Genomic DNA, 19,764 nt, shown 5'->3' on the forward strand with positions numbered 1-19,764 from the left:
TCACAGTGGTAAGGTACTAAATGACTCAGTGCAGAGTCAGCATGTTCCTGTGGATTCTAGACCAGATTCTCTGAGCCTGACCAAACTCCATCTGGGTACAGTGGAGTGTCTCCTAATGCCCCCTAGTTTTGTCAGAGTTTTCTATATGATTTACCTCAGAAGTATTATTGCCACATACAGAGGGAGTAGCTTTAAGCTCTTGGTGTCTGTTGTGTGAAGCCATACAACTACATTTGCTTCCACAGTCAATGAATGATTATAGCAAATGTGGGAGACTGGGTGTACAAACTGCAGTGCAGTAAAAGAGGATAAAGTGTAATGGCTAAAGGAGAAATGCGTTGGTTCTTCGGATACCAATGATGAACAAGTCCATGGACTTTCACTGCCTGGTTAATAAATGTGTTTCCATTTGGGAAAGGAGAGGGATTTGTATTCTAAGTGCTTTTAATCTAAGAGCTAATAAGATGTTTGATCTGGTCCTATTCTTGCAAGCGTTTTAAGACGTAAAATAAAAACTTACACTAAATAAAATGAAATTACAAAGAGGGGTAAAAAGATATTTATGTTAGTGGACAGGTTTTTTTACTTTTTCAGTTTACTTTTCACTTTTTGAGTTTATTACCTCATGGATTTGTTTAATTTCTTTTTTCCCTTGTGATTTTATTTTTTCATTGTTGGTTTTCTGTATATTTAATTTATAGTGTTACATTTACATAATGACCATAATTATAACTAATTATGTTGTCTTTCCACTGAAACCTGTAATTAGAGTTATGATGTGTAATGACATCCATGTTAAATTTACTGGGGGAAAATATAAAGGAAGACCATACCAAATTAATCTAAAAATGAAATTATATTGAAATACAATCCCCTTTCACCACAAAGTGGTAATTGAATAAAACCAGTTGAATTGTTACTAATCAGACAAGTCTTGTTTTAGCAGTATTCACTTCTCTTTCTTTTTTCAAATCTCTTGAAATTTCATTCAGTTTCTTTCTCAGATCATATTTTGCTTTCTCAGATTCAGAAACTAAATTTTAGGATTTTTCTCTGGCCAATAGTTACACAATGTTTTGTCTAAGCATTTCACTTATGATGTGCAATTAGGTTGAACCAGAGAATTAAAAAGCTGCACACTGTGTGAGAAGTACAGAAATAGATACAGATTAAAGGAGTTCTTTTGTATCTTAAAATCTTCTACATTTTAAGAAGAAGAAGTAGGGCTTTAGCAGTAGTAAATATTTAATCAACAACCCCAAACTTCACTTAAGACCCAAAAATCACTGCCTTTATTATCCAGATGGAAGAAGGCTGTATCCAAAGGCATAGACTGTAATTTTAGAAGTTGATTTTTAATGTTGCAAATGCATTATTAATTTTATAACTCAGAGCCCACTTAAAGGTTAAAAATTTTCTAGTCCTGTTAAAGATGGAATATCAGATAGATAGACAGATGTGTAGCAGCTGTGGGCCTCAACAGAGACCTTTGAATAGAATTCTTTGTTTCTGGGCACTTTGTGATTCTCCTCTCAGGAAGGTGAAGGACAGAACTGAGCGAGTCACTGAGTTTGTGCTGAAGGCCAGATGTCTCACTGAAATGATCATCTCTTAGCAGGTTCACAGACTCTCAGGCATCACATGGGCTACTGAAGTACTTGTGGAGCAGCTGAGTACTTGTGTAGTAGCCTCCTCCTTCAGGAGGCCACAGTGCAAAACTTTTCACCCCGCTGTCTGTGGAGAATAAAGAATATACATTGCTTCAGGTCATGGTGCAGGACTTCAAATAAACTTGGGAAAGAAGCTCTGGAAATTCTGGTTAGCAGCCTGTGAAGAGGAATGAGATAGCGTTTCCAATTCATCTTGGGCATGCTCTGAATACTGAAAGGGTGATCTCTTAATTATTCTGGTGACTCATATTTAAATTGTTCTAAGTGATTTATTCTTGGTATGAGATGCAGATATTTCTCTAATAGAAGAGGTTTAGAATGGGTTTTCCTGAGGTCTTGAGCAGAAAGTGCATAGGCAAGAGATGGGAAAATCCTGACTCCTGGCACATCAGGGTGAGCCCCCCAAAAGGTTCTAACTGTCCTCTGTTGGTAGCTAATTCTCTCAGAAAGCAGCAACAGTTGCTTGCAGTCTTCTAAAGGAAGCTGATCTGGCCCAGTGCCACCTTCAAACAACTCCTCTTCTATTGCCTACCGAGAGGCTCTTTTGCCTCATCGGTGCAAGGTCAAAGTTTGACCTTGCAGTGAGTTATCTTGTGACAGATAATTCTGTTCACAGTCCATTCTTTTTGCAATACAGCCTTGTCAATAGCCTCCTCTCTGAAAAAATGCTTCCAGGGATTCATTTTGCAATCACCACCCCATTTATAAATGGGCTTTTTCAGGCAGATGATGGCTGAGCTGAATTCTACCAGTCAAGCCACATCACTTGTAACATAAAAGGGACTTTCCTCGATAGGCTGGATTTCTGGACTTGTTTATTAAAACACAAGAATTAAAATGCTGTACTCCAGTTCCACTCACCAGTTCTTTATGCACATCCCCTCCTCTCCATTTCAGTCATTCACTGTAGCAGACTCTTTTGTGTAATTGCCAGCAGCACACGTTTTCCAGCTGTACAAATGAAATTAAAACCTCTGAGCACAGCTGAATCATGATTAAATATATTACAAACTACCAGGAATAGAAGGAACGTGCCATGAAGGCATCTTATATCACAGTGTATGTAGGGGGAAAGAATCTGTCAACTTATTCTATGTTAGTGCCATGGTAAATTGGTGCTTACTTACATGTGTGCATGTGTAGAGCTTTGTAAATGCATGGAAGAAAAGTTAAATGCCTGTGAAGACCTCTCAAGCTATTGCTCTGAAGTTAGCAAATTACTTGGCTCAAAGTATCTTTCTTGCAAATGAAGTCTGAAAGCTGTTTATGTTTGACTGAAATACCATAATGGAGAACAAATGAATGACACACTTAATTACATCTGTGGAATTCAAGAAAACACACTGCTGGAACATATACATAAGGGTTGCACCAGAGTTTTATTTTCTGAGAAATTAATTGCTTTTATTTATTATTCATAAAAACACACAAAATGGTACTTGGTGTTTCAGTTATTTTTTGTCTTTAGCATATTTTTATTTTCTCTGAAACAAGATTTGTTGAAAGGACTTTTGTCCATTGATGTTTTCAGGACATACTTTCTGAGCAGCCCCCAGGTATTTGATATGGCTCTAGTTTCCTACTCTTTTTAGGGATCTGCCACTGAGTACATGTATGCACAGTTAAAACATTTGTTTGAATTACCTCTGAACTTGTCCATTATACACATGGGACCTAGGATTGATTTCCTCACCTCCATCTGAAAACACTGAGCAGGAGTATGACAGGAAAGCCAAAGTAGCAAGACAGCAATTTATTATTTGTGATGTTTCATCTTCAGTGAATGTGCAGCAATCCCGAGCCTAAGCAGTTGAAGTAGTTGGTTCTCTGTTTAGGTTCTCTGGGAAGTGAGTGAGGAGTAGAAGGGACATTTGGGATTTCCTCTTGCCAGCTGTTTCTTTCTGTGCTCTGTGGGGGTGATAGACTGTTTCCCAGAGCAGTCTCCATACTGCTTCTTTGCAGAGGACTTTACTCATCCCAATGTAGCAACAATATAAAGCTATGTTATTTACATGCTGTGATAAGTAGGTGGGCACCAGGCTATGCTGTTGATACACATTACATAAATCTAGGTGGGCTGTTAATTGACAAAGAGTAAATTGAATGTGGTGAAATTCTAGTCAGAAAGGAGTTAAAGGTGAATCTCTGAAAAAAGCAAGAAGGGCAACATCATGGCCTCAGTGAATTCTTGGAGAGGAAGCAGGCAAGTCCCTCTGGAAGAACAGAAGGAAAAATGAGGCTGCAGCAAGTTGTACTGCTTGAATGTAGCTGCATGAAGAGCTCAAGCTATGGCTGAGAGATGCAGAGAACCAAGCAGTCTTGGAGAGGGCTGTGAGGGATGTAGCAGAGTAGAGGAAAAGCCTTAATGCCATTGTAAAACACTGCTGTCATTCTTGCTGAACCCTGGGCTCCCCAAGAAGCTGCAGTGTGGATGTTCTGCTTCCTTCTCATAGTAGAAGCTATCACAGGGAACTGTGCTCTTGGGGAGTGCAAAGGAAGGATTTGTGTTGACTGCGAGGCTACAAATAATGTTTTCTGCTATTTTACTTCCAAAGCTGCAAATCTGAGTAAGGAGGAAAGCACCAAGGCTGGTTCCTTTCTCCTATCTTCTCTTCCCCTCTCTTCTGTTACTCATTCTATCCTAGCAGCCAGACTGCAGGCAGAAGGACTCCAGAGTGAGCAGTTAGATGTGGCCATTTAAATAGCATGGATGTGTTCTGGTTAGGAATGCTTAAGTCAGTGGTAGAAACACTATCAGAAGGTAAGTTCTGGGTGATTTGGTGTTATCCATCACTGCCAGTCGTTTAATTTATCCATTTTGTCTGTTTTAGGGCAATGCATCTCAGCCCTTGTCTGCAAGTGGGAAAAACAAAAAAATATTTTTCAACCTGTGTTTTCAGTTCCATTATGAACTCCCAAATAATGTTAATAAAGTTTTTCTTTTATACTTCTCAGTAATAAAGCTGAATTTTCCATGTAATATTTTTTATTTTATTGTAAAACACTGCTTTTTTTACAAACTCTTATCATGATGAAGATGATAAAAGAAGATCACTGAAGATCATTTTCTCAGATGGCTACAAAAAATATTTGACGTGTGAAGCTCAAAATGGTGTTGATACTATCTAGGAGAAAATCCAGTCATTTGAAGCTTATGATGGAATTTTCAATATGCTCACTGACTGCTAGGACCCTGACAGATATGTTTTCTTTGTGTGAGTTTCAGAAATAGTTAATTAACGTCATTAATGCAATTTGGTTACCTGTTCTGCCTTTGAATGAAAGCTGATCTGAAATTTGACAGAAATGAAATACCACAAGATAGCTACAGAAGGACCAGGAACCAGTAAAAATGGAATGTCGAGTACATAGTTCATTTGCTTGATTAAAAGGCAATTACCAAATCTGTCGACAACTGGGAAATTGGAAATGCAAGTTGAAATAGGAGGAATGGACAGAAAAATCACTGAAACCGCATGGAAATTTTTTATGCTCCGCTGTGAATTTAAAGTAGGTATGAATGCTTTTGCAATAAAATCTTATGATTTCTGCAAGACTTGCACAAAAAAGTTGATGTGCGGACAAATACTCTCCAACTAATTAAAGTTAGAAAGTGTATGTATGAGTGTATGAGCAGGTGCTTTATTGCAATGTTGGGCACACCCAGGAGAAATCTCCCACAGGCATGTGCAAAATCCATGTGGCTCTTACCCTCTTTTATCCCCAAAAATCTTATATATTCATATAATTATTCACTACACCTATACATATGCATTACCTAACCCCACCTACCCTCGCTTAGTATTAAAAAGAGTTCAAAGTCCTTCTGCGCTTGCGTAGTTCTTTCCTCCAAATGGGTTGGTGGGTTTTGAAATGGGTCATTGGCCTCCTAAGATGGAGTCAGGGATGTCTTCCTCTCATTGAGCTTTTCACCTTTGTCTTGTTGGCAGGCTCTCTGGTCCCCTGGCCATAGTCCAGACTCCCCGACTTGGTTCTGGCTGGTTTTGGGGCCCAGGTGAAGTTACGGTTTCTTCATCTTCACAATACCCCATCCTCCCATCCTGACACAACAAAGCCAAGAAAATGTTATGTGGTCTTAGCCCCTTCCATCTGCTAATAATTAACTTTTCTACATTGTTTCTACTCTCCTTGCTAAATTCTTAGTCATTGTATGTATTACTTCTATCCCCTAGCTAAGCTCGTAACCCTGTATTTCTTTTAGACCCTTGATTCAAAGTGACAATTTAAATGTTAAGTCTAGACCAAGGGAATGTTTTGTTTGTCCACTATATGACCACAGTTACCTGTTGCATTATTAATGACAACTTTGTGCAGAAAGGGTAGCTTATTCCCGTGTTTTTTTTGTCAGAGAATAATTATTTATGTGGAAGCAAACTAGGGAACATTTTCTATTCTTGAAGTAAAAGTCACTAAGTACATATGATCCATTTTAAAAATCAATTTTCTTTCATTCCAGGTTTCTTGTACTTTAGACAATTGCTTTTTTTGTCATGATGGCTCAGTGTGTCTTTAGGCTGACAAATCTTTCTACATGACAGGGTGCACTTGGTGCTCTGAGGACATAAAATGGGTTCTGTCTATCAGAGTCTTTAGAGAATTATATATATGGTGGAAGCCATGTCAGAATTTATCTCAGTCAAAGCTAATATTAAAATCACTTTCAGTTTCCAGGTGCCTCTCCTGTCTTGGAAAGTGTTGCAGTTGGTTAACATAGTCATGCTTATTGATGTGGACTTTTGATGGATTGTGTGAGTAAAAGGAGGAAGAAAAATATTTAGTATCCATTGTACCAAACATCCACATTTCAGTGAACTGTGGAAAAGTATCTATGGGCAAAGTGTGTTATCTTTTACAGTATTGCTTGTTACAGCACTGTTTATGAAATATAAATGTTCTTTTTGCATTGTAATTCTTCAGGTGAATTTCCCTGGAGGAAAAGATAACTGTGTAGCTATAAACTAGAAGATAGTTCCTTGATAGATGTACTGAGTTCCATTTGGTAACTACAATGTGAGTAGCAAAGTTTCCCCATCCACACATATTCCAGCATAAATTTGCTGTAGCCACTGTTGTCAGAGGAGTCACCTCATGTGTTAACTTATTTAACCTTCGTGGATGAGACTCCCTGAATTCAGTTCCAGTGCTGACTTGTACAGTGATGGAATTAGAGCCTAGGAAGGGAGGAAGAACATGGGCTTGGAGGAAGTTTACAAGAGACACAGTGAGAAACAGAGGTCTGTTTCATGGAAACACAAAACTGCTTCCCAGCTTGTTAGAGTGAATGAACAAATTTCACTTTCCAGTGTGCATGAGAAAGCAGTTTCAGCATGGGAATATCTTACACATGCACAAGCATTGCTCTGAGAGCTCATGCATCAATGTGATTATGGGTGTAATACCTGGATTTACATTTCCTTGTTCATGCAATTCTTGCTTATGTCAATAGGGTAAATCTGGTACATGCCAGCAAGGAAGAAACTTACTTCTATTACCATATACAGTGTATTGTTTTGAAGAGGTCCTTTTTGTGTACATTAAAATTAATTAAACTCATCTAGAAGTTAGAATTCATATTCACAGCAATTACATTCTCAAAATCAATTACCTCTATCAACACTAAAGTAGGTTCAGCTGGGGAAGAAATGTATTTCCAGCAATATCTGAAACCCATTTTAGGTAATACATATTGGGAGGTGTGATTTGATTTCAACATAGAAGGCAACTAAAGGGGCATTAAGTGTAAGGATGTGTTTTTACTGTGGGAAGGTTTCACTGCATTCATGCCCAGTGACTTTATAGGGGTGCCCATTTAGCACCGGTAGAAGGAGTGTCTCAGGTTGTTGTGACTGTTGGAGGATAAACTGTTTGGTTTTTAACAAACAGGAGTCTTTGAAACTCAGTAGTTATCAGAGCTGGGAATGGCACAGCAAATCTCCAGCATCCTCATAAAAACCTGAGAACAGCACTCACTGTGGTGAAGGGTCTATACCAGTGAGATGCTCCTACCACAGGGGAGCACAGGCCCACATCCTGGTACAGTCATACTTCAGAAAGATTTTGAGAAATGGAAAACAATACACAGATGAAGAATGTGTGAGAGGAATTTTGAGCAAAACTGGATAAGTGATGAGCATGTGAACAGCAGCATTGCATTGTGTGGAAAGGATACATAAGCTTTCTGAGAGTTACTTTCTGTGCTGAAGTTAAGTGCACTTTAACGTGTCTGCTATAAAAAGCCATCATAATCCAATTTGTATAATGAGTTCATTGTTCAATGCTAATAATTATTCGTTTAAAAAAAAAGTCTGACAATTACCCTGTAGTAAGAAATCTGTACAAAGAGCAAAATTCCTATTCTTGTTTATCTCCATCATTCACTTGTTCAATTTGGAAAGAATGGCCCTCTCTTTCAAGGAAGAAGTATCCTCTCTTTTTCTTGGGAAAGTATGTCAGCATGATCTATCATAGAGGGACACCTTCCAGGAGACCATGTTTAGTTTTGTTGATTTATTAATAAAAGTTTTCAAATATTGAAACATATATTGCCTTAAATAGGTGTGAAGTTGATCCAGTCTTAGAATGGGTAAGGAAGAAAAAAAATGAGCTGAGAAATACATCAGCAGTGAACTCTGCAGTCTTAATTGGTAAACAATAGAGCTGTAACTATTTTGTTTTGATTATATTCACTAACAGAGTAATTATCATTTTAATTGATATGTATGAACAGGTGCTTACACTGAAAGCAGTTTCAAACTGGGATGCGTTATGCTTGAAAAGGAGCCTGGGTGATTGTTCTCATTAGTCAAACAGATGGCTGGACGTTTGCTTGCCATTTTATGGAGAGAGAATTATAATCTGACAATATTTTACATAGTATGAAATATTTATAAATCAATAAAAGATGAAATTTATGCTCAGTATTAGTGTAGAGTAAACGCAACTCACATGCTGGGGAATGGCATCTCCATGATAAATATCAAGCTACTGTTCTAATTATCTCTTCTGGAGGGTTTACTTTCAAGTGCAATGAAGCTGGAGCATTGGCATACTCAGGAGTATGTGGAAGCAGGTCTTATATTACATGATGGATCTTAGTGCCCTTCTCTGGACACCCTACATCTATCTGCTTTGTTCTCATCTATTGCCTGGTTTTAGAAAACCTTAGGGCTTCTTAGGAGAAGTCTTGCTTTGCATCTCTGCATGTTAATTGGGTACACTGTGAATACTGGCTTCTATATTTTAGCCTTGTTGCAAATGAGGTTGTGTGGGGATTTCAAAATATTTAATCTGAATTTACTTTCATATTTGAGAATCCTCTTCAGTTATACTCTGTACACTTGAAGATAGTGCTCTACTATGTGGAATAGTTGTGATGGGTATATTGTGCTCTCTTGTCTGGATAGCAGTGTGGTTTTCATAGTGTTCACTCCTGCATAAATTGAAGTTCCTCTCAATTTGTTACTGTTCTTGGCAAAAATTTCTGATTTTGAAAACTTCTATTTTATGTCAAAATGAATGTTTGTGGGACTTTGGCTCCCAAAAAATTGAGAAAGAAGATAAAATCTGTAAAAAAAAAAAAAAAATGAAGGCAATCACTTCCAGTTTTGGAAGGACAGAACAGAGACATTAGTGATATCTTCCCCTATTGCCCTGAGCTCCACAGACACTGGGCTAACAACTGTTCTCTGGTGTACATGTTTCCTAGTCGTGATCCTGAATCCAAAAGTTTTTTTTTCAAGTGAGACTCACTGAACCATGTAAAGTCTTCTCAGAAGTCTGGCTTCCAACCAAAACCAATCAACACCTTAAAATAATAAATCTCAGAAATCTGCATGTTAATATGCAGAGTTTGCTTGCTACTTTATAGTTTTAACAAGGTATTTTAGCTACAGCTGGTTGGTGGTGGCCAAGCACCTGTTAAATCTTTCAGGTATGACCTCCTGCTATGCAATGCTGTAGCAGAATGAATCTTCTTTATTTGGCACTGTAATACTTCCCAGAATGTTGACTGTGGTATCTGAAAGAGACCAGCTTGAGGGATCAGCAATAGCACTTCAAAAACTTCAGAGTTCTTGATGATTGCATTGCTTTAATATAATGTTCCCATTAATAAATGTCAGAGAAAACAGAATTATGATACTGTGGCATAAATAGAAAACTAAGAAAAAGTAATTCATATTGCACAAAACATTTGGAAGTCCCAGTAGCAATTTCTTTTAATATTCAAATGCCATAAAAGCTCATGTATTAAATATCCAATTATGGCTGCAAACCTGGAAACACATTTGGGGGGAGGTAGGAGGGTTTTTGCTTAGCACTGGCACCAAAACAAAGCTGCAATCACCTCCCCTTTTTAGCCCCTCCTGCTTTTCATACCTCCATAGCTACCTGATGAGCCTTTTTGCTTTAGACTTTATTTCAGCCTTGGGATCCAGATGAAACTGCAGCCACACAAAAAGCCATGCTGACATAAAAAGCTCAGAGTGTCATGGGCTAGGTGGAATATTTGAGACTAGGGGAAAGCAAGACTTCTTCTGGTAACAGCAATTTCTTTTGCTGCCTTAAAATATTTAAACTCCTGCTGTTCCTGGAGTCCTTTGAGTACCAGGCTTGGTAGTGCCCCAGCTGGGGAACCCTTCTCTGCAGCACACAGTACCCAGTCAGACATACTGCAGTGTGCTGTCCCTGTGCACCAGGTGTTAGTCTGTTAAGGAAGCAGCTGTAAATTTCAGATGCTGCTTAGTTGAATAAAAATGATTCGTAGCCTTCCTTGTTTTCTCTCCTGCATGGGATAATGTCCTGAACACACAGCTTCCAATTATTATCTGTAGATGAACTTGTGCACTCTACACCTGGCTGAGCACTTGCAGCAAAGATGGAGATTCTTTTGCTGCAGACAGACTGTAATGCACAATGCATCTAAAACTGCCTCCTCCTTGGTCCTATGGGGCCAAGTGATAAGGCATTTCATGCTAACCAGTGGAGACATTTTTGGTGCTGAACAGCATTCCTCTTCGTTTGCTAGTGCCAGAGGCTTCAGAACAGTAAATAACATCAACAGATTTTCTCATGTTTTAGCCATATTGTTCTGTAAGCCAAACATGAAGCAAAAGGTAAAACTAAAAATGAGTTGTTTCAGTCAAAATATGATGAACACCACACTTCTCTGAAACTAAGTTACAAATCATACTGTCAACAAACTGAAATCAGTTGGCCTTCCAAAGGGGGTGGTCACCATGGTAACAAAGGATCCCAGACACTTCATTTTTCCCAAACCTTTATTTGTGTCATAAATGGAGTGGGAGCCCATCCTTCTTTTACTGAGGGAACAGGAGAAATATTTTCATTAGTGCTTGTTATCTGCCAAAAAATCCTCACAAAGTTGCACATCACTGGGCGATTCTTGCTGGAACAGGTGCTCCTGCAGATCCGGTATGCAGAGACTTCACTTGACTACGAGTTGAAACCCAACTTTGAAAAGCATTGAAATGGTCTATAAAGGCTGATGAATTGCCGAGGGAAGTGAGAGGAGGAGAGAGGAAGAAGGAAGGTTTGGTACTGTTGATATATGAGTGCTGGAAGATAAAAGCAAACTTTCTCCAAAGCTAGTTTTCTTTATTTCCCGTGGTGAATTTATCATATTTCAAGGGCCCAGAGCTCATAAACACACACCTGGCTCTTGAGTTGCAATTTGTGTATTGAAGCCTCTTGTTGTGAGGTTCCTGTGCTGGAATAGGCAAAGTTGTTTTACTATTATTGTACACACAGTCAGTTCATTCTTAATTTAATTTTATAAGCATCACCACGTATTTTGTCTGCAGCTCTGGTAGGCCATCTGGAGCAGTCATTTTCCTTCTTTTACCTTTATTAATTTCACACAGAATAGTAGCCCTTCACTTCATTGTCCAATTATACTAGAGATTGCAATGAACCAGAATGAGTCAGTTCAGACTGAAAAGGGATCTTGAGCAAAGTTCCACACTCAAGACTGTACCTCAGAAGAAAGAACAGGTCTGAGCACTGATTTTGATTGAAATACTTCAGCAGAGTCTTTCATTGCAGTAGGGCACAATGCTGTTGTAAAAACAGATAAAAACATTGCCTCTTTTTTTGCTCTTCCACTTCTCCCCCATTATTGTTTGCTCTTACTGCTTTATGAAGAAGATCTTTATCTCAGCTCTATTTTGCAAAGCTGTTCTCTGCTTGGCCCCAAGCAATGGCTAGAGACAGCTCCTGATGGCCTTACTTTACTATGTTATGTATATGTATTTTTGGGGACTATTGTGATGCCAGAAGACTTTGCTTGCATAAACAAGATTTCTATAAGCACCCAGCTGACTTTCCCTCTTGACTTTCACTAGCTGGTGCCTTTATGGAGAGAGTCTATTGTTTAGGCTCAGAAATGTGTATAAACAACTAGATTCAGAAGTAGTTTTGAAGACCAGCATTGTTTCAAAGTTAGTTTTAGAGATTTTTTTTTCCTAAATCCATTCTATATGCAATATTTTTACTAAAACCAATTGGTTTACTACAAAAATAAACTTAAGTTCTGCTTTTATAATGTGATCTTCAGGACAGATCCTGTCTTTATTTTTCATAGTGTGATGTAGTGGGATTTTCTTTCTTTCTTTTTTATGATCTTTTTTACATGATTCTGTGATGAAACATTGATCTCGAGGTTTCTTGTTTGCTGTCCTTAATTCTAATATAGACTTTAAATTGAGAGTATGGTATTTCAGCTTAAAAAGAAAAATAAGAATGTAGATACATAATAACCTGTAGATTGTTTCCTGTTTTAAGAAGATAAACTAAACTGACCCAGGAGAACTAGCATCCACCTGAAGGAAAACAATGGCATAAGAAAGTTGATCACTTAAAAAAGAAGGTTGGGTGATTCCATTCCAATCATTCCAATTGGATTCATTTCACTGTAATTTTTGGTTTCCAGATAGTATAAATTCAGATACAGCATCCTCCAACTTGTTAATTATTTGAATAATCAACTAATGGTGAATGTGGTTTCCTGTCTGTATTCTTAAATGGTTCTGTCATGATTATTTTTGTTTGAAAAAGTGACTTCTGCTAATGACATAATATTTCTAGTGGGATTGCTGTTTTAATTTATTAAGATCCCAACTAACTCCTTTCTGTCATGTGCTGTTCTAGTAAACTGCATTTTTTGGAAAATATACAATGAAATTTGGATATGTTTAAACAAGTTCTTTCTTTTCTTTTTTTTTTTTTTTTTCCTAATAGGCATAAAATTACTGGCCAAATAGGCTGAGTAGGTCTATGGATGAGAAACACTGGCACATGATATGGAACATTTGATTAAAGAGGTTTCAGTTTTTAATATATACTGACTGGCTTAGGGTAAAAGCTTTAAATGGGAGTTAAGGAGAATGTAAGCAAAATGCTCACAACCTAAAGAACTGTATACATGTAAAAAACTATAATGAGAAAACCACAATGAAAAAATTTTGACACTTTGATAATTTAAAAAAGATGATGAAATCAGAAGTCTGGCAAGATGTTTTTATTAAATGGATTTATATTGATGTAGAATTTGAGGTTAGGTAGATTGTGAAGTTTAAATAAGAAGACATTATGGGGGGGGCAAAAATTAGAGGATGCTCAGGAAAGTCTTAGAATTTATCAGGTTCCTTAACTGACAAGTACTTGTTTATTCATAGGGACAGTGCAAAAATGGAAATCATTCAAACAACCTTCAATCTGATCCAGAAAAATCCAATGCTGAGGAAGTTAGGTTGGTTGGGAACTGCTAGAGGAACTGAGAAACAAGTGCTTTTAAGAAGACAGACATATAAAACTTCAAACTGGGGGACAGTTTAAGGAAAGCAGAAAGTAAGGGAACTTGCTTTCAAACAGATAACATTACCAGCATAATTCAAAATTATCCATGTGTGGAATAAAGATAGCAGAGGAAGATTATTAAAGACTAACTTGACTGAATCATGAACTCCCCACTGGTTTTATGTACAAAAAATTAGTTAGTTTACTAAGAACAGCTATAAAAATGTAAGACAGATTTATAGAGAGGTACTTAGAAAACGGAGACTCAAAATTAGATGTGTTTAGCAAGAAACATTAAGGATGACAAGAACTACTTCTATAATCAGCAGCAAAAGGAAAAGCTTTTGTCTTCTGTATCAACAGAAAAGAGATTTCACAGGAGATGGTGTTAAGAAGGCCATTATTCTTAAGGTCTTTTGAAAGAGATCAAATATAAATATGAACAAAATTACTGCTAGCAATAAAAGGAAACGGTAAGTTCCAGCTTGGTTGGGAAATAACTTTGAATTTATCACTTTGATTGTTAAAAATGTTTTCACATCAGCCCATGTTCAAGGTACAGTGTTTAAAACCTCTTTGAGTGAACCTCAGGACCAGGAGTAGGTGTCCTGTAGAAGCCTGTGGAGGGTGGGTAACACTGAAAGAAGACACAGGTTTTTTTAACTTTAAAAGAAGCCATGGAGGACAAGGAGTACAGTATTATTAATCTGAGCCATTCAATTCCTACATACATTTCTGAAGCACAAAAGTAAAGTAAATTTGATGTCCTGACTTCACAGGTTGGGAAAGGACTGCCTGTTGGGATATATCCTCTTAGAGCATGAGTAATTGAGGTACAGTGGATGCTTTCATTGTGGTGCCACCCCTCAAAAATGTGTAACTTGATAGGAAGCCTTGTCTTTTGTATCACACTTCAGATAAACTTGCTCCTTTTGCATCTGTCAAGGTTCCGCCTTTATCTTTTAGTCTATTGCTGGAAATTGTTGGCAACAACCAAGCAATAAAAAACCCTATTTATAAAGAAGACCCAGAAATCCTTTTGTTCTGTTTATGTCCTTGTTTGCCACATAACACAGGACCAGTAAAAAAATATTTCAGCAGCCTTAAGGAATACTTCAGCTCGATAGAAGAGGTAAAAAATACAAACTCTGGCTCTGTGAGGTTTTGGGGGTTTCTGTTTGTTTTGGTTAGCTGTTTTTTTTCAACACTGTAGCACAGAGTCCTTAAAATAGAGGTTAGTTTTCTTCTAGCAGTCGGAAGAAATCATTGGTTTGATAGAATCAAAAGGACTGTGGACTCTGAAGTAAAGGTCATTGTTTTATGTTGTGAAGTTAGTAAGAGTAAAACAGCAAGAAATAGAGATCTCAGAATGGGCCTTGCAAAATCTGATAACAACTGAGAACTTGATAGGGTGATACTTGTGGCTGATTGATTTACAATGTTTTTGTTTACTTTTTGCTCTCCATTTCCTGTGAAAATATGGAGAAATGCTCTTGAAACCCTTAAAAATGACTTTTCTGTGAAATAAGTGCAACATTATGTTATGGTTGTGCTTCACATGCCAATGAGAAAGGACACTAGTGAATTTTTGATGTTCAAAGTGGGTGTAACAGCTGCAATTGATAGCAAATGCCTGTTGACTAGTACTATAGGCTAGAGGAAACCCAGGTTAGAGATCCTGTCTGGGAAAATAGGGAAGTAATTTTCCAGAATAAAACCTCCTGTCTTGGTAGATGCTATTTTTACTGGTAATTGTGAGGTGCCCCTGCCCAGGGAGGCAAAGATTAAGTTTCTGATAAGCATTGATAAAATGACTGGTGTAGCTTTAAAGCCCAGGAAAGTAAATTCCACCCTCTGCCTTAGGGAATGGGCCCTGAGAGCCTGGGAAGAGTTGCCCCACACCTGGACCAGGGTCCAGGGTATTTGGATTGGTTCTGTGCCCCTGGGGTTTCTCCCTTGCTCTGTCCCTATTAGTCCCCAACCTTAAATTCCACCCTGTTTCTGTCCCGTAAAACCCACCACCCTGCTTCTCTTTGGGGCTTTCTTTCTCTGGATTTAAGCTGAGTTTGTTCCTGTGTTGAATAAATGGTTTCCTGAGCTTAACCAAGCAGATACTCATCTTGTTGATTCCCACGTCAGTCACCAGAATCCATAACCTCCCTGGACTTGATCCTGCAGCTGTGGAGTGCAGTAAATGGTGGAGAATGCAGCAGCCAGGGAGGCAGCAGGAGAACAGCAGGGCTGGCTCCACAGACACCCCGTAAATCCCTGGCTGATGTCTCTGAGACCCCTGCCCTAGAGAGGAGGACTCGAGAGTACCTGGCAGGAGGGCTGGGTTGAGAGTGCCTCAGGGGCATGGGGGAGAGGGCTTACAGGGGGGACCGAGACCAAGCGATGGGACTGACATCTACCAGCACCCAACGAGATGTATTATGGACAGTTTTATTTTTTTTATACATGGGAAGGACTTTTATGGCTGATACGAACATTCCACAGGTAATTTCTGTAAAATTCAGCAGTTGGGACTAAAACACTGCCAGATTTATGGTTTTTTGACATGCAGTTAGATGGTTGTGCCAAGTAATTTTGTTAAATTTTTGAATTTCATGGTTGCACCCTAATTTTTCCATAGAACCCATATTCCCTTTTTGTGCTCAATGGGATATGTGGAAGGTTGGTTGACACCAACATTTGAGCTTAGTTAATTCTGTTTTAGAAAATTGAAAAATCAAGTACAAAGATTTTAAACATAACTACTAGTCAATGTTAACTTCTTAAAAATGATAATACCTGGAGTAAACACCACTAAACTCTACTGTGTAAACGTGTATTTAATATGACTGTAACTTACAAAGGAAATCTATTAAAAACAAATATATTCTTGATATATATTAACCATTGCATGAGGACTAAATGTTTTTTAGTTGTTTAATGTGTTTAATATTTTTCTGTCATTAACATTCTGTGATTAACATGCTTTTAAATCCTGAGAGGTAGCAAATTGAACTAGTTAAGCTGCACTTCCTTCCTTCCTCTTCATTACTGCAGCCCTCCACTGTAGCTGGTTAGCATTCATTATTTATGCAATAGATGTTTTTAGCCTTTTTTCTTGTACAGTATTTCTGCTTTTTCCTCTCTGTGGCCGTGTTTTTCACTCCAGATACATGGTTAGGGCACAAAAAGCAGTTTTGCAAATGTCCCCTTGTGCAAACTCTTACTGCTGATTATTGAATGTATGCATTACACATCTGCAGTTCTGTGTTGGCCTTTCCAGTAAATCAAACACAGTGACTTCCAACCTTTCTAGGTTGGAGCAGAATTACCAGTTGGGGTATATCCTCTTGGAGGATGTGCAACTGAAAGTATGGTGGGGGATAAAAAAGGGAGAGAAAGGGAGAGATTAATGAATAAGGCTGTATTTGTTAGATCAATGTGATCACAGAATCTTTATTCGAGAGGTAAGAGCTCTCTGACAGAAGCTAATTGGCTTTATCTTATTGCAGTAAAAGGTAACATTCCCTGTCCCTGTTAACTCAGGAGCTCAGGGGACGCTGGGAGCCCAATGTGGCTCTTTCTGAGGGCTCTGTCAGGGTGAGACACAGCTACATGAGCACCATGACCCCGCTGATGTGACAGGTAGAGCAGGAGATGTGTCAATTGCGTCTTCTCTGACACCTCCAGGTCACCATGGGACCTCTGCTGCGTTGTGCTTCCCACTACTACCCTGGCAGTGGCAGTGGCAGGTGAGCAGGGCACTCTGAGTGGCAGTGACAGCCACAGGGACCAGAGGAACAGGCCATATGCTGAGCTGGTGGGCTGCAGTCCCAGCTGCCTTGCAGGGGCTGTGGCGCTCGCCGAGTGGCAGCCACCCTGGAAAGGACTGCCTTGTATTGTTCCAAAGTGTGACAACACAGAGCTCAGGGAGAGGTGGGAGCATCTCCTGTGCTGTGTGGCCACTTGAAGACAGGGTCTTTTTTGTAGGCAGAGGCCAGGTTAGGAAAAATGTAATTAGGAGCATGGGAAGACAGTGATGATTGATGCCAAGAGAAATTGCCTGCTCCAGATTGCAAACCTGGGAGCTGAGCAGAAGTGGAGAGGAAAAGCCTTCAGTTACTGTAAGGAAGAAAAGGAAAGCATGAGGAGGAGGTTGGTGAGACTTTTGTCCCGAGGAGAGCAGGAGGTGAGCAGAGCAGAGCAGAGCAGAGCTCCTGGGTGCCTGTGGCTATTCTGTGTCCCAGGGATGGGACTTGTGTATTGCCCTACCTGGGAGTGCTTAGGGCCTGTGTTGCAATGTATAATACACTCTTGTCCTTTCCATCATCACCAGCCTTGCAGAGTTTGGATATTTGGTGTATTTTTCCTGACTCCTATTACCTCTGCAACATCAATATATAATTTTGTATCTCTAACCACTGTCAGCTGTGTGTGATACACAGTTTTATTTCCTCTCTGCTTTTCCTTTTGTCCTTCTGCTTTTCCTTATCATCCATCTACAAGGAATTTGTATCTGTTTCCTATTTTGTTTTCTTTGCATTTTTTCATGAAAACAAATAGATCTGATCAGATTTGCAAAATTATATAGTTCACGTATTTAACTTTTCTGTGTTTGGGGTCACCAGCCAATAAAATGGGCTAGTGACAATATTCTCTAGTAGTCATACTACTGTTGGAAGTATAATTGAGTTCATGATTACATTTGTAATTTTAGATCACCACATTTGTCACATCACTGAGGAAGCTACTTACCTGTTCTTGTGTTACAGTAACAGTAATAACAATTGCTGTGCTTTGCATTAGGCTGAAAAGAAAAGGTTCTTTCTATTCTTCTGTCAAGGCCAGATAGCTTCTGGCCTGTGGCTTGTCACATTACCTTAGTTTTCACCATGTGCAGTAGCACTCCTTTTTTCTCTTTTATAGGGTACCCAAAAATGATTACTCAAAGCATGTGAGAAAGTAATTTTCATTGTCAATACTGTAGTGTAAGAGAGACAACAAGCATTTAACTTCCCATTATCTATTTGGCAGGTAAATCTGTTGTTGTTGCTAAGCTGTTTTTTCTAACTGGTTTTGTCTAACTGAAGAAATGGTGATTTCATGCCAATTAATATTTAAAAATTGATAAAACAAAGTATTATTCTTCGGAGTAAAATGTAAAGTTTGAGCTATGGATAAAGGAAAGTCAAATGCCTTGTTTTTTAGCTTCATTTTACCAACAACAAAGTTTTTATACTCTTTTAAAATACAGAACTCTTGACATGAAAAAACTACACAAACAAGCTTTTATTAACTCAGCATGGGGTTGGCTCTACTCTTTTGTCTTTGATTTCTGAAACTGTTAGCTGTCAGTTTTTCATATCCTAGGACATTTTTCTGTTTTATAGGAGTGAATGTTTTCATTGTCTCAGAATCAGAAACTTGTCTATGCTAGCCTAGTACTGCCAACAGAATGAATGTGTTTAAGACATGGAACTTTTAATTTCTTTGGAGAGAAAGACAGAGGTCCAGCATGTTTCATAGAATATTGCAAGTTTGATAGTAAAACAGTAGTAGAAAACCTGTAGTCAGGAATGGTATATCGCATAGTGACTAAAGTTAACTCAAACCTGGCTTAGCTCTTGCCAGAATCTTAGGTAATTCCTTTTTGTAGATAGGTGGAAACAGTATTTACAAAGGCAGAGGAATGACATCTGTTTTAGAGATGCTGGAATAAATATGCCACAGAGGATTAAAACAGTCTTTGCCCAAGGTCATGAAATAATTTAGTGAAACAAGTTGTGTGTAAATATGATATCTACTACTCATGCGTTGAAATGTGACAAACCATTCCCTATTTTCTTACATTCATTATTATTAGGCCTTTCTCCTGTCACTTCAGATTCTTTCTCTATTCTTGTACTTTTTTCTTTTAGGCGATTTCTCTTATGACAGTTTTATGTCCACTTGTTTCCATATACATTTGCTGCCATGGTGTCTGAACATCAAAAATACAGATAAATAGAGCTAATTCAGAAAAACACAAAGAGAAAACACAATATTTTTTAAATTCTATGAGTTTAAATTAAGATTAATTTTGAAAAGAAATAAGTATTAATATTCTTTAAGAAAAGTGTAATATACTGACCAGAATTCTTTGTTGTCACTTAAAAGTGTGTATAATAAACTATCATTAAATTATTAAAATTAGCCTTCCCATTTAGACACTGGAAACTGGCTCTTTCATAAAGACTTTGGATTTTAAGAGCTCAGCAATCTCAGATGA

General features: G+C 38.2%; 1 protein-coding gene across 9 annotated transcripts in view; it reads left to right on the plus strand.

Moving 5' to 3' along the window:
* GRID1 (glutamate ionotropic receptor delta type subunit 1) overlaps positions 1-19,764 on the plus strand; it is a 493,727-nt gene that overhangs the window by 41,430 nt on the left and 432,533 nt on the right. The window contains exon 2 of one of the 9 annotated variants that reach the window (XR_015290162.1): positions 6,356-6,439. The exons of the other annotated variants lie outside the window; for them this stretch is intronic. The gene's annotated coding sequence lies outside the window, so the exon portion shown is untranslated. The remainder of the gene's footprint in view (positions 1-6,355; positions 6,440-19,764) is intronic. 9 annotated transcript variants of the gene reach the window in all.

This window comes from Cyanistes caeruleus, chromosome 8 (assembly GCF_971803275.1).
Source record: "Cyanistes caeruleus chromosome 8, bCyaCae1.hap1.1, whole genome shotgun sequence".
Classification (NCBI taxonomy): Eukaryota; Metazoa; Chordata; class Aves; order Passeriformes; family Paridae; genus Cyanistes; species Cyanistes caeruleus.